The sequence below is a fragment of the Asterias rubens genome, chromosome 8 (assembly GCF_902459465.1).
Source record: "Asterias rubens chromosome 8, eAstRub1.3, whole genome shotgun sequence".
In the NCBI taxonomy this organism is placed as follows: domain Eukaryota; kingdom Metazoa; phylum Echinodermata; class Asteroidea; order Forcipulatida; family Asteriidae; genus Asterias; species Asterias rubens.
The window spans coordinates 9,658,476-9,682,517 of record NC_047069.1 but is presented as its reverse complement, the minus strand read 5'-3'; the positions used below and the strand labels follow the sequence as shown (position 1 = coordinate 9,682,517).

Sequence of the window (24,042 nt, the reverse complement as noted above, 5' to 3'; positions counted from 1 at the left end):
GTATTCTTCCTCAACTCTTCCATGTTCCTTAAAATCTATCAACTCTTCCAAATTTTTGTTATAAGCTCTACCAAGTATCTTCATCAACTCTTTCAAGTTATTCATCAACTCTTTGGGGTTTTCCTTCAAATCTATCAACTCTTCTTAAGATTTTCCTCGTCTGTTGTTTTCTTATAAGCTCTTTAAAGTTTTTTCCTTCAAATCTATCAACTCTTCCTTTGCCTTTTTCGATATGCTAATAAGTTTCCTTTGTCTTTGACGATATGCTACTTATTTGCCTTTGTCTTTTCTCATATGCTAATTAGCTTCCTTTGTCTGTTCTCATATGCTAATTAGCTTCCTTTGTCTTTTCTGATATGCTTATTAGCGTATATTGTCTTTTTCGATATGCTAATTAGCTTCCTTTGTCTTTTCTGATATGCTAATTAGCTTCCTTTGTCTTTTCTGATATGCTAATTAGCTTCTATTGTCTTTTTCGATATGCTAATTAGCTTCCTTTGTCTTTTCTGATATGCTTATTAGCGTATATTGTCTTTTTCGATATGCTAATAAGCTTCCTTTGTCTTTTCTGATATGCTAATTAGCTTCCATTGTCTTTTTCGATATGCTAATTAATTTCCATTGTCTTTTCTGATATGATAATTAGCTTCTATTGTCTTCTTCGACATGCTAATTAGCTTCCTTTGTCTTTTCTGATATGCTAATTAGCGTATATTGTCTTTTCTGATATGCTAATTAGCGTATATTGTCTTGTTTGATATGCTAATTAATTTTCTTTGTCTTTTTCGATATGCTAATTAGTTTCCTTTGTCTTTTTCGATATGCTAATTAGTTTTCCTTTGTTTGTTAAATATGCTAATTAGCTTCCCTTGTCTTTTCCGTATGCTAATTAGATTTCTTTGTCTTTTACGATATGCTAATTAGTTTCCTTTGTCTTTTTTCGATATGCTAATTAGTTTCCTTTGTCTTTTTCGATATGCTAATTAGTTTCCTTTGTCTTTTCGATATGCTAATTAGATTCCTTTGTCTTTTTCGATATGCTAATTAGTTTCCTTTGTTTGTTAAATATGCTAATTAGCTTCCCTTGTCTTTTTCCGTATGCTAATTAGTTTCCTTTGTCTTTTACGATATGCTAATTAGTTTCCTTTGTTTGTTTAATATGCTAATTAGTTTCCTTTGTTTAATATGCTAATTAGCTTCCTTTGTCTTTTTCCGTATGCTAATTAAATGCCTTTGTCTTTTTCGATATGCTAATTAGTTTCCTTGTTTGTTAAATATGCTAATTAGCTTCCTTTGTTTGTTAAATATGCTAATTAGCTTCCCTTGTCTTTTTCCGTATGCTAATTAGCTTCCTTTGTTTGTTAAATATGCTAATTAGCTTCCCTTGTCTTTTTCCGTATGCTAATTAGATTTCTTTGTCTTTTACGATATGCTAATTAGTTTCCTTTGTCTTTTTCGATATGCAAATTAGTTTCCTTTGTTTGTTTAATATGCTAATTAGTTTCCTTTGTTTGTTTAATATGCTAATTAGCTTCCTTTGTCTTTTTCCGTATGCTAATTAAATGCCTTTGTCTTTTTCGATATGCTAATTAGTTTCCTTTGTCTTTTTCCGTATGCTAATTAGCTTCCTTTGTCTTTTTCGATATGCTAATTAGATTCCTTTGTCTTTTTACGATATGCTAATTAGCTTCCTTTCTCTTTTTCCGTATGCTAATTAGCTTCCTTTGTTTGTTAAATATGCTAATTAGCTTCCCTTATCTTTTTCCGTATGCTAATTAGATTTCTTTGTCTTTTTTCGATGTGCTAATTAGTTTCCTTTGTCTTTTTTCGATGTGCTAATTAGATTCCTTTGTCTTTTTACGATATGCTAATTAGTTTCCTTTGTCTTTTTCGATATGCTAATTAGTTTCCTTTGTTAAATATGCTAATTAGATTCCTTTGTCTTTTTACGATATGCTAATCAGCTTCCTTTCTCTTTTTCCGTATGCTAATTAGATTCCTTTGTCTTTTTCGATATGCTAATTAGTTTCCTTTGTTTGTTAAATATGCTAATTAGCTTCCCTTGTCTTTTTCCGTATGCTAATTAGATTTCTTTGTCTTTTACGATATGCTAATTTGTTTCCTTTGTCTTTTTCGATATGCTAATTAGTTTCTTTTGTCTTTTACCATATGCTAAGAAGTTTCCTTTGTCTTTTCCTTTGTCTTTTTCGATATCCTAATTAGATTCCTTTGTCTTTTTACGATATGCTAATTAGTTTCCTTTGTCTTTTTCCATATGCTTATTAATTTCCTTTGTCTTTTCTGATATGCTAATTAATTTCCTTTGTCTTTGTCCATATGCTAATTACTTCCTTTGTCTTTTTCGATATGCTAATTAATTTCCTTTGTCTTTTCTGATATGCTAATTAATTTCCGTTGTCTTTTCTGATATGCTAATTACCCAAAGACAAAGGAATCTAATTAGCATATGTAAAAAGACAAAGGAATCTAATAAGCATACGGAAAAAGACAAAGGAAGTAATTAGCATATGGACAAAGACAAAGGAAGCTAATTAGGATATCGGAAAAGACAAAGGAAACTAATAATCATATCGAAAAAAGACAAAGTAAGCTAATTAGCATATCGTAAAAAGACAAAGGAATCTAATTAGCATATTTAACAAACAAAGGAATCTAATTAGCATATCGTAAAAAGACAAAGGAATCTAATTAGCATATCGAAAAAGACAAAGGAAGCTAATTAGCATATTTAACAAACAAAGGAAGCTAATTAGCATATTTAACAAACAAAGGAAACTAATTAGCATATCGAAAAAGACAAAGGAAACTAATTAGCATACGGAAAAGACAAAGGATCTAATTAGCATACGAAAAAGACAAAGGAAGCTAATTAGCATATCGTAAAAGACAAAGGAATCTAATTAGCATATGGAAAAAGACAAAGGAAGCTAATAAGCATATTTAACAAACAAGGAAACTAATTAGCATATCGAAAAAGACAAAGGCAGCTAATTAGCATATCGTAAAAAGACAAAAGAAACTTAATAGCATACGGAAAAAGACAAAGGAATATAATTAGCATACGCAAAAAGACAAAGGAAGCTAATAAGCATATCGAAAAAGACAAAGGAATCTAATTAGCATATGGAAAAAGACAAAGGAAGCTAATTAGCATATTTAACAAACAAATGAAGCTAATTAGCATATCGTAAAAAGACAAAGGCATCTAATTAGCATATCGAAAAAGACGAATGAAGCTAATTAGCATATTTAACAAACAAAGGAAACTAATGAGCATATCGAAAAAGACAAAGGAAATTAATTAGCATATCGAAAAAGACAAAGGAAATTAATTAGCATATCAAAGAAGACAAAGGAAGATAATTAGCATATCGAAATAAACAATAGAAGCTAATTAGCAAATCAGAAAAGACAAAGGAAATTAATTAGCATGTCGAAAAAGACAATGGAATCTAATTAGCATATCAGAAAAGACAATATACGCTAATACTCATATCAGAAAAGACAAAGGAAGCTAATTAGCATATGGAAAAGACAAATAAAGCTAATTAGCATATCGAAAAAGACAAAGGAATCTAATTAGCATATGGAAAAGACAAAGGAAGCTAATTAGCACATTTAATAAAAAAATGAATCTAATTAGCATATCGAAAAAGACAAAGGAAGCTAATTAGCATATCGTAAAAAGACAAAGGAAACTAATTAGCATATCGAAAAAGACAAAGGAAACTAATTAGCATATCGAAAAAAGACAAAGGAATCTAATTAGCATATAGAAAAAAGACAAAGGAAACTAATTAGCATATCGGAAAAGACAAAGGAATGTAATTAGCATATCGAAAAAGACAAAGGAAGCTAATTAGCATATTTAACAAACAAAGGAAACTAATTAGCATATCGAAAAGACAAAGGAAACTAATAAGCATATCGAAAAAGACAAAGGAATCTAATTAGCATATGGAAAAGACAAAGGAAGCTAATTAGCACATTTAATAAAAAAATGAATCTAATTAGCATATCGAAAAAGACAAAGGAATCTAATTAGCATATCGAAAAAAGACAAAGGAAACTAATTAGCATATCGTAAAAGACAAAGAAATCTAATTAGTATACGGAAAAAGACAAGGGAAGCTAATTAGCATATTATACAAACAAAGGAAGCTAATTAGCATACGGAAAAAGACAAGGGAAGCTAATTAGCATATCGTAAAAAGACAAAGGAATCGAATAAGCATATCGAAAAAGACAAAGGAAGCTAATTAGCATACGGAAAAAGACAAAGGAAACTAATTAGCATATCGAAAAAGACAAAGGCATTTAATTAGCATACGGAAAAGACAGAGGAAGCTAATTAGCATATTAAACAAACAAAGGAAACTAATTAGCATATCGAAAAAGACAAAGGGAACTAATTATAATATCGAAAAAGACAAAGGAAACTAATTAGCATATCGAAAAAGACAAAGGAAGCTAATTAGCATATTTAACAAACAAGGGAAGCTAATTAGCATATCCAAAAAGACAAACGAAACTAATTAGCATATCGGAAAAGACAAAGGAAACTAATTAGCATATCGAAAAAAGACAAAGGAATGTAATTAGCATATCGAAAAAGACAAAGGAAGCTAATTAGCATATTTAACAAACAAAAGAAACTAATTAGCATATCGAAAAAGACAAAGGAAACTAATTAGCATATCGTAAAAGACAAAGAAATCTAATTAGCATATGGAAAAAGACAAAGGAAGCTAATTAGCATATTTAACAAACAAATGAAACTAATTAGCATATGGTAAGAGACAAAGGAAACTAATTAGCATATCGAAAAAGACAAAGGCATTTAATTAGCATACGGAAAAAGACAAAGGAAGCTAATTAGCATATTAAACAAACAAAGGAAACTAATTAGCATATCGAAAAAGACAAAGGGAACTAATTATAATATCGAAAAAGACAAAGGAAACTAATTAGCATATCGAAAAAGACAAAGGAAGCTAATTAGCATATTTAACAAAGGAAACTAATTAGCATATCGAAAAGACAAAGGAAACTAATTAGCATATCGAAAAAGACAAAGGCATTTAATTAGCATACGGAAAAAGACAAAGGAAGCTAATTAGCATATTAAACAAACAAAGGAAACTAATTAGCATATCGAAAAAGACAAAGGGAACTAATTATAATATCGAAAAAGACAAAGGAAACTAATTAGCATATCGAAAAAGACAAAGGAAGCTAATTAGCATATTTAACAAACAAGGGAAGCTAATTAGCATATCCAAAAAGACAAAGGAAACTAATTAGCATATCGGAAAAGACAAAGGATACTAATTAGCATATGTAAAAAGACAAAGGAAGTAATTAGCATATGAACAAAGACAAAGGAAGCTAATTAGGATATCGGAAAAGACAAAGGAAACTAATAATCATATCGTAAAAAGACAAGGGAATCTAATTAGCATATTTAACAAACAAAGGAATCTAATTAGCATATCGTAAAAAGACAAAGGAATCTAATTAGCATATCGAAAAAGACAAAGGAAGCTAATTAGCATATTTAACAAACAAAGTAATGTAATTAGCATATTTAACAAACAAAGGAAACTAATTAGCATATCGAAAAAGACAAAGGGAACTAATTAGCATATCGAAAAAGACAAAGGAATCTAATTAGCATATCGAAAAAGACAAAGGGAACTAATTAGCATATTTAACAAACAAAGGAAACTAATTAGCATATCGAAAAAGACAAAGGAAACTAATTAGCATATCGAAAAAAGACAAAGGAAACTAATTAGCATATCGTAAAAGACAAAGGAAACTAATTAGCATATCGTAAAAGACAAAGAAATCTAATAAGCATACGGAAAAAGACAAGGGAAGCTAATTAGCATATTTAACAAACAAAGGAAACTAATTAGCATATCGAAAAAGACCTAGGAAACTAATTAGCATATCGAAAAAGACAAAGGAAATTAATTAGCATATCAAACAAGACAATGTACGCTAATTAGCATATCAGAAAAGACAAAGGAAGCTAATTAGCATATCGAAGAAGACAATAGAAGCTAATTAGCATATCAGAAAAGACAAAGGAAGCTAATTAGCATGTCGAAAAAGACAATAGAAGCTAATTATCATATCAGAAAAGACAATGGAAATTAATACGCATATCGAAAAAGACAATAGAAGCTCATTATCATATCAGAAAAGACAAAGGAAGCTAATTAGCATATCGAAAAAGACAATAGAAGCTAATTAGCATATCAGAAAAGACAAAGGAAGCTAATTAGCATATCGAAAAAGACAAAGGAAGCTAATTAGCATATCGAAAAAGACAAAGGAAGCTTATTAGCATATCAGAAAAGACAAAGGAAGCTAATTAGCATATGAGAAAAGACAAATGCAAATAAGTAGCATATCGTCAAAGACAAAGGAAACTTATTAGAATATCGAAAAAGACAAAGGAAACTAATTAGCATATCGAAAAAGGCAAAGGAAGAGTTGATAGATTTGAAGGAAAACCCCAAAGAGTTGATGAATAACTTGGAAGAGTTGATGAAGATACTTGGTAGAGCTTATAACAAAAATTTGGAAGAGTTGATAGATTTTAAGGAACAAAATTCAAAGAGTTGACACATAACTTGGAAGAGTTGATGAAGAGAAAAACTTAGAAGAGCTGATAAATTTGAAGGAAAACCCCAAAGAGTTGTTGAATAACTTGGAAGTGTTGATAGATTTGAGGGAAAACCCCAACATTAAAAGAGTCGACTTATAACTTGTAAGAGTTGAGCCAGGGAAAACAACTTGGAAGAGGTTATAACAAAAAATGGAACAGGTGATAGATTTGAAGGATAACCCAAAAGAGTTGATGAATAACTTTTGAAGAGTTGATATATTAGGACAAAAACTCAAAGAGTTTATCTACATCACTTGGAAGAATTAAGAAAAGAACTTGGAAAAGTTTATGAAAAATAAATGTGAAGAGTTGATAAGAAAACTTTGAAGAGTTGATTAAGAACATGGAAGAGTTGAGGAAGAATACAAATGAGTTGAGACAAACAAATCGAAGAGTTGATGAATAACTTGGGAGAGTTGAGAAAACATCTTTTAAGAGCTGATAACAAAAACTTGGAAGACTTGATAGATTTGGAGGAAAACTCCAAAGAAACGATAAATAACTTGGAAGAGTTGATGAAGAGAAAAATACTTGGAAGAGTTGACAAATAACTTTTTAAGAGTTGATTAAGAACTTGGAAGAGCTTATAATAAAACTTTGGACATACTATTGGAAACACTTGGTAGATACTTACCGGGGCGATTTATTGGGGGAGACATTGTCAGGAGTTTTGGGGGCAAGAAATAGGACAGTTAAAGGATAGCTCTGATAAAGGTTTGCACTCAGGACCGTCGGCCTGGGGCCGCATATGCTCCGTTCCATGTTGTGCGTGTGGCGTGATTTTTCAAGAAAGTTTTTTCATACTCACATGTCCAAATGTAGCTGCAGCTGAAGTTTACTCTGTAGTGTCGTTGTTCAATGATGTGGCGAAGTTAGTAAATACATTTGTTAATACTCACAGGTTCAATGTAGCTATGAATGAAGTTCCATCTGAAGTGTCCTCATCCAAAAGAAGTTCCAATTAGTAAACCCAACACCAGCTTAACTAATCGTTTGGAATGATCAGTTGTTTAATATTAAATATGTCTCAAAGATAACGGGTACCAGAACCAATTTGTAACAAATCAAAAGTTTGAAAGAGTTGAAAAAACAAAAATGAAGTAAAACGAGTCGGAAAAAACAAACACTTAAAAGAGTTCAATGATAATTTGGCTCTTAAAGGCAGTGGACACTATTGGTAATTGTCAAAGACTAACCTTCACAGTTAGTGTATCTCAACATATGCATAAAATAACTAACCTGTGAAAATTTGAGCTCAATCGGTCATCGAATTTGCGAGACAACAATGAAAGAAAAAACACCCTTGTCACACGAAGTTGTGTGCGTTTAGATGGTTGATTTCGAGACCTCAAGTTCTAAATCTGAGGTCTTGAAATAAAATTCGTGAAAAATTACTTCTTTCTTGAAAACTATGGCACTTCAGAGGGAGCTGTTTCTCACAATGTTTTATACCAACAACCTCTCCTCATTACTCGTCACCAAGAAAGGTTTTATGCTAATAATTATTTTGAGTAATTACCAATAGTGTCCACTGCCTTTAAAAACTTAGGTGGACATCTACGAATGGCTTAAAAAGAAAACTACTCAAATAAGGGAGATATCTGCTAAATACGAAACATGAAAATCGATTAATAGATTGCATGTTTTAAAGTACAACACCAATATGGGAGTGGGCTGGTAATAAAGGCTGGGATGCCCTAATTAGACAAAGGAAAACTTAAAAGATTATCCAGGATTGTCTGATTGCCACTTTTGGAAAAATACTTGGCAAATGATTTTGGGTAAATTTAGTAACATCTTAATTTTGGAGGAACGACACAACATGAGTTTGATAAAATCGCAAGGCTGTAGTCTTGTGGAACTTTTGGGCAAAATTTGAGCAGAATTTGATCAAAACGCAAGGCTTATAGTCTTGAGGAATTATTGGGCACAATCTGAGAAAAATTTGATAAATACGCAAGGTTCTGAGTCTTGTGTAATTTTTTTGCACAATTTTAGCAAAACTTGATAAAAACGCAAGGCTTTAAATATAGTCTTGTGGAATATTTGGGCACAGTTTCATCAAAAACGCCTTGTAATTTTTTATTTTTGCAAACATTTTGCAAAGGTTTATAAATATACAATGCTTTTTGTTAAATATGCCATGTTGCACTTCGGGCAGATAAGATTGATAAATTTACAAGGCAGTATTTTATACTATATAGCCTTGTGATTTTTTGTAAATGTTTGAAAAATGTGCAATATGTTGATGGTTGCGAGGCTGCAACAGGTGTCAGCCCTCCATTCTGTTGAGCTTGAACCTTCCTGGGTGACTTCATTGAAGCGCTTAGGGACATGTTTGATTTCTATGTGTTATGCGCTATATAAGAATGGTTAATTATTATTATTATTTATTAAGGCCTCGCCTAAGAACTGACACTGTTGGCTTTGGTGCTGTGTCATGGATGACAATCGTTCCTTTGTAGATGCCACCTCACAGTTGGTTCACATGTAAAACAAAGCAAATATTCTTGCATTAGTCTTGTTTTAATAATCTGATTGAACAGAGTAAGATTGTAGGGCAATCTTATAGTTAAGTAGACCTATACAAGCAATATATTTCAGTTTCAAATTTGGCCTATTCATCCTGGTAAGGTTCGTCTAAAACAGGGCTACCACGTGAAGGTCCCAGGATACCTGCCCCACACGGTTTCCAGATCATCAGGGCCTTTGCACCGCCCGAAGGCGGGTCCGGTCCGCCATCCCAAAAGGAGGGACAGTCCCCTACTGTACTAGCGCGGTCCCTAGTTGGAAAGAACTTAGGGACTACTTCCGTTGGTCAACCATTTGTGATTACACCGGCACCATCCTAGCAGATGAGGAGCCCGAATGCACCTTTAAGATCAACCACTCAGTGGAGCGAGCCGGAAGTAGGACCCCACATGCCACGTGCACGTGTCCAGGTCCCTTTAGTTTTATTCCGCAGGCACCACCATTTCGATCCGCACGCACCACTCGTTCCGCAGGCACCACCAAGTTAGCGCACAAAAAAACGCGTATATGCTTGTTTGCTTGCAAGGGTGTACTTAGGTACAAGATAGTGAGCTACCAAAACAACCCACTACATGTAAAGCATCAAATATCAACACATGTAAAGCCCGGTTGATACTTCCTGCAAATACCAAATTTTATGTCAGAATCCTCTTTTCCCTACAACATTCACAAGTGAGTTGAGCAGATTTGAACTGCTATGAATTATTTTTTGACTGCAACAATTGCTTCGCATTTGCAGGAAGTATGAACCATGCTCCACTCATCTAAAAAGAATATCTTACTTTTGTTCTCTGATGATCCACAGATGAGCTGCTCGGATGTCTTGATGATACTGATGTTTGCCCAAGGCAGTTGATCTCCAGGAACTACTGGCCCTGAAAGGTCAAGTTAACGGATATAATTATTAAGTTGTAAGTCAATATTTTGTCATCAAAACTCTTGCATGGGTAATTTAGACCACCTCTTTATATAATAATAACAATTATGGTGGCTTCTTATAGCGCTCAGGTCTGTCACGCAGTGACGCTTCAACATTATTATTACCCCCGTTTACTGGGCCTTAAATCATTCCTTAAACCATCTCAGCTCCCTGGGGGGAGTATACAGTCTGTGCCCCCAAATATGTAAGCTAATCAATCACAAGAAACAACTCTGCCCTCACAGGTAATCATTTATCCATGTGTGGAGCGAAGATACCTAGATATTTCTTTGTGTATCTTGCACGGGTATGCCCCTGTAGTGATACACTTTTCACCCATTAAAAAGAGGGACAGAAAGTAGCAGAAATAATGCACCCCTTATCCCCCTTTTGCCATATCCCCAGTTCCAGGACTTTTTTTGTCTGTTTGTTATACAAACGTGGCAGACAAGACAGGCTGCACTATAGTTTCTCATTGTATTTGGATAGTTGGCTATTGGAAACTAAAGCATTCTGGGATTTCTACGCTATACCCTGGCAGATTATTTATCTGCTGTGGCTAACAGCCGAGGTTCTGCGATTCATGGTCGGTGCCTTATGCATATTTTCTCACAAGACAACAAGAAATCCAAGTGTTAGACTGTTTTGCTAACTTTCCTTTTGTCAAGTCGAGGTTTTATTGGTCAATTATAATTTCAAAGGCAATCCCTCAAATGTGCAAGATAATTTGGGTGGAATACTGACCTAAAGAGGTTTTGATTGGGAGGGGGAATGCAACAGACACCCCCCTAACCCAGATTTAATCAGAAGTATTGTTTATTAAGACTACCAGCACCATGCAGCCACTATTATAAATAAATTTAAAAAAGGGTACTAGGTCTAGCAGTTTAATATTTGCCTAAAATTGACAAATTCGAGAGCTTTTCACCAGTTTTATCAAACTTGTGCCATCAATTATTTGAGACTTAAAAATGCATGGCAATGGAAGGTGATCAGCCTTTTTAGCTAGATGAATTTAATCTGGGTGCTAGTTCTATTGATGGTTTGAGATGGTTGTCTAGACGGGGACTCTAGACGTCATCTTCATCACTGCTGCTCTTGTTAGACTGTTTCTATTCAATCTCTACCATCTTGAAAGCAAGGTGATCCTCTTCCAAGAGCCTCCTCGATCTGGAGTAGATGAACAATAATTAAAATTAAACATTTATAAAGCGTCATCAATTTATTTACTAAGAGCGTAATATTTAGGACAGTAATCAAGTTTTTGAAACACAAGACCCACAATATACAACATAAGTTGCCTAACATGCCAGAAACACCAGAGCAAACCCTTTTCTCCATGATAAATAAAACTAAGAAGTATTGCAGCTGTTAATAGTATAATCCATTTTTGAGAAACAATGCAATTTGGAGAAGTAAGATGATGTCAAAGATATAATTTTCTTTTTATGAAATTTTCAGTAACACTTCAGTTATATCTCAAAACTGTGACCACCTTTTAAAAAAGGAAAGATTCACAGGTTTTGTATACAAGTAAATCTATAAAGGATTAAAACAGTCACAAGCTTCCAAAAAGTGCACATTGCTTTGACGCTTCAAAACTTTTATAAAGAATCAGCTTTGGCTCTTCAATTTGTCAGGACGACGCATCAGAAATTATTGGCAAGTTGATTTAACTTCGAGAGGAAAACAATATAAGTAGTAACAATAGCATGAGAAGCTTGGCAACATAACTATTTCCAAACTCAGTAGGTATATCTCTATTGAGTGACTTCTGGTTCTGAGAAGAACCGATGTGCTCAATATTTCAGAAAGTATACTCTGTCCGTCAGATGACTGGTGGACTCCAACTCTTGCTCATACGGGAGAGTCGTAGCTAAAGATGCGTGTTGGAGCAGGATGGGCGTGGTGAGAAGTCTATGGTCATAAATGAATTGACTTCGGGTATAGAAGACCCTAAGTCTGGGGGAGACTGGTATTGAAGAGACTGGGTTTCTAATTAAAGTCACTTCGGGTATAGAAGACCCTAAGTCTGGGGGAGACTGGTGATGAAGAGACCAGGCTCCTAATCAAATTGACTTCGGGTATAGAAGACCCTAAGTCAAGGGGAGACTGGTGATGAAGAGACCAGGTTCCTAATCAAATTGACTTCGGGTATAGAAGACCCTAAGTCTGGGGGAGACTGGTGATGAAGAGACTAGATTCCTAATCAAATTGACGTCGGGTATAGAAGTCTCTTAGTCTGAGACTGGTTTATTGCTTGGGACAATGAGTTGGTATCGAGAGATTGTACAAGGTAGCTCTAAGAATGACTTGAGCAATTCAACATGAGCCAGGTATGGTTTCAAGAGATGCCACAAAACTGGACAACAGGAGTTTTGACAAATTATCAAAGGCATCCAATATTAAGTGAGAATACAAATTTCAGAGTAGCGAGTTTGATTAGATTTTGAAAGGCGGGACCATCCATTGATATGTTCACAAGGTTGCACAATCATTGGGTGGTGAACTTGTAGCGACTTGAAAATTTATTCAGCTTAGCAGGTTTTGAGGGATTAAACATTTTGCCTTTCAGAGATGGCACAGTTGTGGCTTGAGAAAAATAAAACTGTAATAAAATCACAAAGGTTCATTGAATGTGCACATACCTTCAATGGAGTCACGGTAATCAATGTTGTAGACCCTTCACCATCATCACTGCTAGCAGCAGGCAACCCTGTTTAAGGACGTCGTGCGTGGCAACCTGTATGAAATCAAAGCACACATGTCAATATAAATCTCATATAAAAAAAATCACATGACTGCAACATTTAAAAAAAATTCATGACAAATGATTTTCCGTAAATTTAAACAGTGCCAAAAATCTTGGTTTTTGAGGCTTGAACAGTTTGTTGTTTGAAAATCAGTAGGATGAAAAGATTTGAGGATGGACAGAGTGTTCTTTTGGAAAATTGAAGTGTTTGAAACACAAGACTCAAATATTCAACATCAGTGCGGTCAAAAGTTACGCAGAGGGCCAGCTCGGTTAGTTTACCCACGGTCTCAGTAAGTCAAATAAATCCAAGTGCGGACGGTGGGAAAGTTAACCTGTCGGAATGTTACCCAGCTTCATGGTTAAGTTACCCAAAATATTAATCCAGCAACCTGTATGAAATCAAAGCACACATGTCAATATAAATCTCATATAAAAAAAATCACAAGACTGCAACATTTAAAAAAATTCATGACAAATGATTTTCCGTAAATTGAAACAATGCCAAAAATCTTGGTTTTTGAGGCTTGAACAGTTTGTTGTTTGAAAATCAGTAGGATGAAAAGATTTGAGGATGGACAGAGTGTGCTTTTGGAAAATTGAAGTGTTTGAAACACAAGACTCAAATGTTCAACATCAGTGCGGTCAAAAGTTACGCAGAGGGCCAGCTCGGTTAGTTTACCCACGGTCTCAGTAAGTCAAATAAATCCAAGTGCGGACGGTGGGAAAGTTAACCCGTCGGAATGTTACCCAGCTTCATGGTTAAGTTACCCAAAATATTAATCCAGTGCGAACACGGCTTTAGAAAGTATTGAGGGACTCAACATTCTGCTGAACAGATATTGCACAGTTATGAATTAGGACTAATACAAGTTTAATCAAAGTTTCATAAAATCACAAGGCTCATAAAAAGTGCATGTACCTCACAATGTCAGGACAATCTATCTTGTAGAACCTTCACCGATGTGTTCTTTTGTTGGCATGCTTTCATCGTCTGTGCTAGCAGCAGCCAACCCTGTTTAGCATGGCAACCTAAACGAAATCAACCCAAACATGATAATATAAATCCCATATTGGAAATCACTTGGTTGCCTGCCACACTTTGAAAAATACTTGACAAATGATTTTAGGTAAACTTGAACATAGCCCAACATATAAGTGTTTGAGGAACAACGTCATTTGAAACATAATTATAATATGGTTAAAGATACTGTGTTAAGTCGCTACCAATATGCAGGGACAGTTTGAGCATAGTGCTATTTAAAATTTACCCTGTGACCGACAAGACTAAGTAGGACTAGACAAGGACAGAACTAAACATGAGTTTGGAGCTTTCCACTCGTGTTTGAAAATCAGTTGGCTGAAAAGTTTTGAGGGACTGGACAGAATGTGCTTTTGGAAAAATTAAGGGTTGATAAAAACGTATACTTAATGAATTCCTTTTCGGGTAGTCTGAAGCATCCAACCAGTCTTCTCCTGATGGTTTGAGGCAGCTGTTCTCATTTGACCGTTTCAGTTCAATCTCTACCATCTTGAAAGCAAGGTGGTCCGCTTGGAGTGTTCTGACCCTCTTCAAGACCCTCATCGATCTGAAGTAGTTGAAAAATAACAACATCAAGCATTTATAAAGCGTCATCTATTTATTTAGTGAAAGCAGAAATGTTTAAGACAGTTATTTATAAGTTTTTGTAATACAAGACTCAAATATTAAACATCATTTGCCCAACATGCCAGAGCATTACATAACACACAGGACCCATCCAAAGGTAGAGCAATAATGTTAAAATGTCTTAGGACAAATTGCAATTTGATGCAATTAGCAATAATACCCTGACTTGGAATGGTTTTGAGAAATTGCACAAAATTACTTTGGAAATGATTTGACAAGTAGAACATAACCTTGGAATTGATACGATAGATGGAGAATGATTGCCTCAGAAATTATTGGCACACTACAATGTAAAGTTGGCTTGGCTTCAATAAAGAACACAACATTGAGTTAATATAACAGCAGAAATTTGCAATGGCTCAAAAAATGCCTACCCTTTGAAGCTTGGCAACATAATGATTTAGGTAGATCTCCGATGAGTGAATTTGGGTTCCAAGAAGAACAGGTGGGCTCAATGTTTCAGACAGTACACTCCATCTGTAGACTGCTCGACTCAAACTCTTGCTCATACGAGAGAGTGTTGTTGGAGCAGGAAGGGCGTGGTGAGACGTCTATGGTGCTAAATAACTTGACTTCGGGTATACAAGACCCTAAGTCTGGGGGGGGGGGGACTGGTGTATTGCTTGGGACACTGAGTTGGCTCTTCAATCAGTGAATACTCTGAAGAAGAAAATAAAGACACACAACATAACTCATTTCATCAAAAGTCAGCAAGCAATATTGCATGGCTGTAATTAAACAATAACTACAGCCATACAATGTCATCATGAAATATCGAGAGATTGTACAAGGTAGCTCTGAAAATGACTTGAGAAGTTCAACATGAACTAAGTATGGTTTCAAGAGATGCCATAAAACTGGACAAGAGCAGTTTTGACAAATTATCAAAGGCATCCAATATTAAGTGAGAATACAAATTTCAGAGTAGCGAGTTTGATTAGATTTTGAAAGGCGGGACCATCCATTGATATGTTCACAAGGTTGCACAATCATTGGGTGGTGAACTTGTAGCGACTTGAAAATTTATTCAGCTTAGCAGGTTTTGAGGGATTAAACAGTTTGCCTTTCAGAGATGGCACAGTTGTGGCTTGAGAAAAATAAAACTGTAATAAAATCACAAAGGTTCATTGAATGTGCACATACCTTCAATGGAGTCACGGTAATCAATGTTGTAGACCCTTCACCATCATCACTGCTAGCAGCAGGCAACCCTGTTTAAGGACGTCGTGCGTGGCAACCTGTATGAAATCAAAGCACACATGTCAATATAAATCTCATATAAAAAAAATCACATGACTGCAACATTTAAAAAAAATTCATGACAAATGATTTTCCGTAAATTTAAACAGTGCCAAAAATCTTGGTTTTTGAGGCTTGAACAGTTTGTTGTTTGAAAATCAGTAGGATGAAAAGATTTGAGGATGGACAGAGTGTTCTTTTGGAAAATTGAAGTGTTTGAAACACAAGACTCAAATATTCAACATCAGTGCGGTCAAAAGTTACGCAGAGGGCCAGCTCGGTTAGTTTACCCACGGTCTCAGTAAGTCAAATAAATCCAAGTGCGGACGGTGGGAAAGTTAACCCGTCGGAATGTTACCCAGCTTCATGGTTAAGTTACCCAAAATATTAATCCAGCAACCTGTATGAAATCAAAGCACACATGTCAATATAAATCTCATATAAAAAAAATCACAAGACTGCAACATTTAAAAAAATTCATGACAAATGATTTTCCGTAAATTGAAACAATGCCAAAAATCTTGGTTTTTGAGGCTTGAACAGTTTGTTGTTTGAAAATCAGTAGGATGAAAAGATTTGAGGATGGACAGAGTGTGCTTTTGGAAAATTGAAGTGTTTGAAACACAAGACTCAAATGTTCAACATCAGTGCGGTCAAAAGTTACGCAGAGGGCCAGCTCGGTTAGTTTACCCACGGTCTCAGTAAGTCAAATAAATCCAAGTGCGGACGGTGGGAAAGTTAACCCGTCGGAATGTTACCCAGCTTCATGGTTAAGTTACCCAAAATATTAATCCAGTGCGAACACGGCTTTAGAAAGTATTGAGGGACTCAACATTCTGCTGAACAGATATTGCACAGTTATGAATTAGGACTAATACAAGTTTAATCAAAGTTTCATAAAATCACAAGGCTCATAAAAAGTGCATGTACCTCACAATGTCAGGACAATCTATCTTGTAGAACCTTCACCGATGTGTTCTTTTGTTGGCATGCTTTCATCGTCTGTGCTAGCAGCAGCCAACCCTGTTTAGCATGGCAACCTAAACGAAATCAACCCAAACATGATAATATAAATCCCATATTGGAAATCACTTGGTTGCCTGCCACACTTTGAAAAATACTTGACAAATGATTTTAGGTAAACTTGAACATAGCCCAACATATAAGTGTTTGAGGAACAACATCATTTGAAACATAATTATAATATGGTTAAAGATACTGTGTTAAGTCGCTACCAATATGCAGGGACAGTTTGAGCATAGTGCTATTTAAAATTTACCCTGTGACCGACAAGACTAAGTAGGACTAGACAAGGACAGAACTAAACATGAGTTTGGAGCTTTCCACTCGTGTTTGAAAATCAGTTGGCTGAAAAGTTTTGAGGGACTGGACAGAATGTGCTTTTGGAAAAATTAAGGGTTGGTAAAAACGTATACTTAATGAATTCCTTTTCGGGTAGTCTGAAGCATCCAACCAGTCTTCTCCTGATGGTTTGAGGCAGCTGTTCTCATTTGACCGTTTCAGTTCAATCTCTACCATCTTGAAAGCAAGGTGGTCCGCTTGGAGTGTTCTGACCCTCTTCAAGACCCTCATCGATCTGAAGTAGTTGAAAAATAACAACATCAAGCATTTATAAAGCGTCATCTATTTATTTAGTGAAAGCAGAAATGTTTAAGACAGTTATTTATAAGTTTTTGTAATACAAGACTCAAATATTAAACATCATTTGCCCAACATGCCAGAGCATTACATAACACACAGGACCCATCCAAAGGTAGAGCAATAATGTTAAAATGTCTTAGGACAAATTGCAATTTGATGCAATTAGCAATAATACCCTGACTTGGAATGGTTTTGAGAAATTGCACAAAATTACTTTGGAAATGATTTGACAAGTAGAACATAACCTTGGAATTGATACGATAGACTCATAACTCATTTCATCAAAAGTCAGCAAGCAATATTGCATGGCTGTAATTAAACAATAACTACAGCCATACAATGTCATCATGAAATATCGAGAGATTGTACAAGGTAGCTCTGAAAATGACTTGAGAAGTTCAACATGAACTAGGTATGGTTTCAAGAGATGCCATAAAACTGGACAAGAGCAGTTTTGACAAAATATCAAAGGCATCACATTATCAAGTGAGAATACAAATTTCAGAATTCCAAAAGTCATTTGGTTGGTAAGTTTACAACACATAGATAATTTATAGAGAACAAACAATCTTTGGGTTGTGAACTTGTATCAAGTTGAAAATTTATTCAGCTTAGCAAGTTTTGAGGGACTCAACATTCTTTTCGGAGATGGCACAGTTGTGGCTGACAAATAATACAAGTTTAATAAAAGTTTCATAAAATCACAAGGTTCATAAAACATGCATATACCTCAATGATGGCACAGCAATCTATCTTGTAGAACCTTCACCGATGTTCTTTTGAAGGCATGCTTTCATCATCTGTGCTAGCATCAGCTAACTCTGTCTAAGGACAGCCAGCATGGCAGCCTAGACGAAATCAAAACATACATGACAATGTCATAATCAACTGGGTGACCAATCCAAACAAAGTCAAGCCAAACGCTAATTTTCACAGGTTAATTTTTGCTGTAGCCTATACAACTGTAAAATTTTTATAAAGAATCAGCTTTGGTTCTTAAATTTGTCAGGGCGAGGCCTCAGAAATTATTGCCACAGTACTATGTAAAGTTGGTTTGACTTCGAGAAAGAACACACTAATGTGTATGATGAGTAGTAACAATAGCATAATCAAATTGACTTTGGGTATAGAAGACCCCGAGGGGGGACTGGTGTATTGCTTGGAACAATGAGTTGGCTCTTCATTTGGTTAATAATCTGAAGATAACTAAAAGACACACAACAGAAATCATTTCATCAAAAGTGATTCAGCAAGACACTGTATCGCTGTCATTAAACAATAATTACAGCCTTAAAATGTCAACATGAAATGGTATCGAGAGATTGTACAAGGTTGCTTTGAAAATGACTCGAGCAATTCAACATGAGCTAGTTATGGTTTCAAAATATGCCACAAAACTGAACATATGAGTTTTTAATGAAATATCAAAGGCACCACAATATCAAAGGAAATACAAATGTCAGAGTACCAAAAGCATTTGGTTGGTAAGTTTTTGAAAGGCTGGACAAAACGTTGATTATTTCAAGATATCGCACACCATTGGGTTCTCTGCTTATCAGAGATGGCACAGTTGTGTATGAGGAATAATACAAGTTCAATCAAAGTTTCATGAAATCACAAGGTTCATAAAATGTGCATATACCTCAAAGATGTCCTGGCAATCTGTCTTGTAGATGTTCTTTAGTTGGCATGCTTACATCATCTGTGCTAGCATCAGCCAACCCTATCTAGGGACAGCCAGCATGGCAACCTACATAAAATCAAAGCATACATGACAATATAGATCCCATAATTAAAGGCAGTGGATACTATTGGTAATTGTCAAAGACTAGCCTTCTCACTTGGGTTATCTAAACATATGCAAAAAATAACAAACCTGTGAAAATTTGAGCTCAATCGGTCATCGAAATTGCGAGATAATAATGAAAGAAAAAACACCCTTGTCACACGAAGTTGTGTGCGTTTAGATGGTTGATTTCGAGACCTCAAGTTCGATATCTGAGGTCTAAAAATCAAATTCGTGGAAAATTACTTCTTTGTCGAAAACTATGGCACTTCAGAGGGAGCCATTTCTCACAATGTTTTATACCATCAACCTCTCCCCTTTACTCGTCACCAAGAACGGTTTTATGGCAATAATTATATTGAGTAATTACCAATAGTGTCCACTGCCTTTAATGCCACATTTTGAAATACACTTGACAAACGATTTTTGGTAAATTTAAAGACAGCCCAACATCTTAGTTTTAGAGGAACAACACAACACAACACAATAAACTTGGTTAATAACAATCCAAACAAAGTGAAGCCTAATGTTAATGCTAATGTTACAGGGTCTGTATACATTTGGTTTGAGAAAATTTAAGCAGCTCATAAACAGTTTGATGTTTCAAAGAAAAATAAGTAGGATGAACAATTTTGAGGGACTGGACAGAATGTGCTTTTGGAAAATTGAAGGGTTGATACAAAAAAATATATTTACGATTTCTTTGAGGGCAGTACAGAGCGTACAGCCAGTGTTGTCGTGATGATGTCAAGGCGTATTAACGAGGACTCTAGACATCGCATTCATCACTGGTGTCCTCATTAGACAGTTTCCGTTCAATCTCTGCCATCTCTTCACGAGCCTCCTTGATCTGAAGTAGTTGAGAAGTAATAAAATCAAATATTTTGAAAGCGTCATCTTTTTAGTTACTGAGAGCCATAATGTTTAAGACAGTTTATGCCAAGTTGTTGAAATACACGACCCATATATACAACATCATTCGTGCAACATGGCAGAAACACCATGGCAAACCTGTCTTTCAAAGATAAATACAACTGGGTTCTCTCACCAACAGTACATAACAAAAGGACCTTTACGCCCCACTCAAAGGACGTCACAATAATGATCAAGTGTCTTTGGAAAAATTTGCAATTAAATAGTATGACTTTAGCAAAACAACACCAACTTGGAATGGCTTTGAGAAGTTGCATAAAATTACTTTTGAAATGATTTGACAAGTTCAACATAACCGTGGAATTGATACGATAGATGGAGAATGATTGCCTCAGAAATTATTGGCACAGTACAATATGAACTTGGCTTTGATTCGAGAGAGGACACAACATCGAGTAAAAATGACATGAGAAATTTGCTATGGCTCAAAAAATGCATACCTTCTGCAGTTTGGCAACAAAATGATTTAGGTAGATCTCTGTTGAGTGAATTTGGGTTCTGAGAAGAACTGGTGGGCTCAATGTTTCAAACAGCAACCTCTGTCTGTCTGTCTGTCTGCCTGTCTGTCTGGTGACTGCTCGACTCAAACTCTTGGTCATTCGAGAAAGTGGTAGCTAAAGATGGTGTTGGAGCAGGAAGGGCGTGGTGAGAAGACTATGGTGATAAACGAATTTACTTCGGGTAAAGAAGACCCTAAGTCTGGGGGGGGGGGGAGACTGGTGATGAAGAGACTAGGTTCCCTATCAGATTGACCTCAGGTATAGAAGACTATAAGTCCGAGGGGCGACTGGGGTATTGCTTGGGACACTGAGTTGGCTCTTCAATCAGTGAATAATCTGAAGAAGAAAATAAAGACACACAACATTAATCATTTCATCAAAAGTCAGCAAGCAATATTGCATGGCTGTTATTTAAAGAGAAAGACCAATCTTTGGGTTGTGAACTCAACATTCTGCTTATCCGAGATGGCACAGTTGTTGCTGAGAAAAAATACAAGTATAATAAAAGTTTCATCAAATCACAAGGTTCCTAAAATATGCATACACCTCAACGATGTCATGGCAATCTATCTATCTTGTAGAACCTTTTGTTGGCATGCTTTCATAATCTGTGCTAGCAGCAGCCAACCCTGTCTAAAGACAGTCAGCATGGCAGCCTAGATGAAATTAAAACACACATGACAATAAAAAATCCCATATTAAAAATCCACATTTGGAAAAATATTTGCCAAATAATTTTCTGAAAATTTAAAGACAGTGTTGGGGGAACAACTCTGAAATAGCTTGGAGCTTGTCTCAACAATATGCCTACCCTCTGAAGCTTGGCAACATAATGATTTCCAAACTCAGTAGGTAGATCTCTATTGCATGATTTCTGGCTCTGAGAAGTTGCAGACTGTATACTCTGTACGCAGAAGACTGCTCAACTCAAACTCTTACTCATACGAGAGAGTGGTAGCTAAAGATGCATGTTGGAGCAGGATGAGAAGTCTATGGTCATAAATGAATTGACTTTGGGTATAGAAGACCCTAAGTCTTGGGAAGACTGGTGATGAAGAGACCAGGGGTGGATTTCACAAAGGTAGTCCTAACTTAGGACTAGTCCTAAGCAACGCTAAGAGATAGGACTGGTCCTAAGTTAGGACCAGAAACTCATCCTAACTTAGGACTGGTCCTATCTCTTAGCATTGCCTAGGACTAGTCCTAAGTTAGGACTACCTTTGTGAAATCCAACCCAGGTTCCGAATCAAATTCACTTCGGGTATAGAAGACCCTAAGTCTGGGGGAGACTGGTGTTGAAGAGACTAGGTTCCTAATCAAATTGACTTCGGGTATAGAAGACCCTAAGTCTGGGGGAGACTGGTGATGAAGAGACTAGGTTCCTAATCAAATTGACTTCGGGTATAGAAGACCCTAAGTCTGGGGGAGACTGGTGATGAAGAGACTAGGTTCCTAATCAAATTGACTTTGGGTATAGAAGACCCTAAGTCTGGGGGAGACTGGTGTTGAAGAGACTAGGTTCCTAATCAAATTGACTTCGGGTATAGTAGACCCTAAGTCTGGGGGAGACTGGTGATGAAAAGACTAGGTTCCTAATCAAATCGACTTCAGGTATAGAAGACCCTTAGTCCGAGGACTAGTCCTTAGTGCTTAGTCTGAGTATACTCGAAATTGAATTTTTGATATACCGGTTATTTAAAAAAACTGACATCGACAGACGTTATGTCAGAGTACCAAAAGTCATTTGGTGGGGAAGCTTTTGAAAGGCTGGACAACACATTGATAATTTCAAGAGATCGAACACCATTGGGTCAGGAACTTGTAGCGAATTGAGCATTTATTCTCTGCGTATCAGAGATGGCATAGTTGTGGTTGAGAAATAATACAGGTTAAATAAAAGTTTCATAAAATCACAAGGCTCATAAAATGTGCATATACCTCAATGATGTCACAGCAATCTATCTTGTAGAACCTTCACCGATGTCCTTCTGTTGGCATGCTTTCACCATCTACGCTTTCTAGCAGCAGCCAACCCTGTCTAAGGACAGCCAGCATGGCAACCTAGATTCAATCAAAGCATACATGACAATATAAATCCCTTAATAAAAATCACTTGGTTGCCACATTTTTAAATATACTTGACAAACGATTTTCAGTAAAATTAAAGACAGCCCAACATCTTAGATTTTGAGGAACAACACAACACAATCAACTTGATGAACAATCCAAACAAAGTCAAGCCTCACGTAAAAGGGTCTGTTTACATTTGGTTTTAGAAAATTTAAGCAGCTCATAAACAGTTTGATGTTTGAAAATCAGTGAGATGGAAATTTATGAGGGACTGTACAGAATGTGCTTTTGGAAAATTAAAGTATACTTACAAATTACTTTGAGGGCAGTACGAACATCCAACCAGTGTTCTCATGATGGTTTGAGGCAGTTGTCTTGATGGGGACTCTAGACGTCGTGTTCACCACTACTGTCCTCATTAGACAGTTTCCGTGCAATCTCTACAGCCTAGAAAAGAAAGTGTTCCACTTGAGTGTTCTGACTCACTTAAAAACAAAATCAATTTAAAAAGGATTCCAGGGGAGAACAATTCATTAAACTTTGGTTAAATTTAATGAATGACACAAAATCAGCTTTGGAACAATTTAAAACTTATAACAAATTATTTTACCTGCAAATGTCCGAGGAATGGATCAGGTAAAAACACAACAGAGAGATCTCAGTGCACGGGGCAAGTTTCGCTTGATGAAACAAACTAAGGTTCAAAGTTAGTAGATATGGGATTAACTTATAACACTAACCCATTGATGATAGTTACATTCACATGGATGAACAACCGTAGTTGGAGTGAAGTTTTTAGTTTCTAGATAGCAAAACATTTACAGTCACACGGACAGCCTGCAGTGAATTTCTAGACAGGTTCCAAGTTGTTAGGCTTTCATTATCTGCGCAGGCAGCAGCCAACAGCCAACTCTGTCAAAGAAACAACCAGCATGGCAACAAAGACAGAATCAAGACATACACATACATGACATTAACAACCACGTTAATAACAATTGCAAGATTGGTAAGTTTTTTTAAAGGCAGTCAACAAAACAATACCACTTTTTTGGGATTAAAAAACATAAACTTAGCAAGTTTGGGGAAGATGTAATACATTGGCTTTTGAGAGTTGGGCTTTTGATACAGTTTGCCAGTTGGAAAAAAAATAATTTGAGGCTGTCTTTGAATAATGGGCCATTACATGCATGGAGAATATTTGTGTTTGAAAGACTAGGCCTAAAGAAATTTTTTATTAATCTTTATTAAAGAAAGACTTGTCACGTACCAATGTTTATTTC

At 35.7% G+C, this 24,042-nt stretch overlaps 1 long non-coding RNA gene across 4 annotated transcripts; it reads right to left on the bottom strand.

Annotated features, from left to right (window-relative positions):
• Window positions 1-10,331: 10,331 nt before the first annotated feature.
• Window positions 10,332-24,021, bottom strand: LOC117293223. 4 transcript variants are annotated; one of them, XR_004519388.1, is made up of 13 exons: window positions 23,074-24,021; window positions 22,631-22,753; window positions 20,633-21,028; window positions 19,956-20,109; window positions 18,203-19,223; window positions 17,248-17,408; window positions 16,742-16,851; window positions 15,716-15,810; window positions 14,947-15,232; window positions 14,332-14,492; window positions 13,826-13,935; window positions 12,800-12,894; window positions 10,332-11,321 (listed from the first exon to the last, which is right to left on the bottom strand). It is a non-coding gene; the product is annotated as an uncharacterized LOC117293223 (long non-coding RNA). The 4 variants fall into 4 exon arrangements; XR_004519389.1 differs by having other exon boundaries at window positions 14,332-15,232; window positions 18,203-18,321; window positions 19,116-19,223; XR_004519390.1 differs by having other exon boundaries at window positions 14,332-15,232; window positions 23,074-23,209; window positions 23,503-24,021.
• Between the last annotated feature and the right edge of the window lie 21 nt (window positions 24,022-24,042).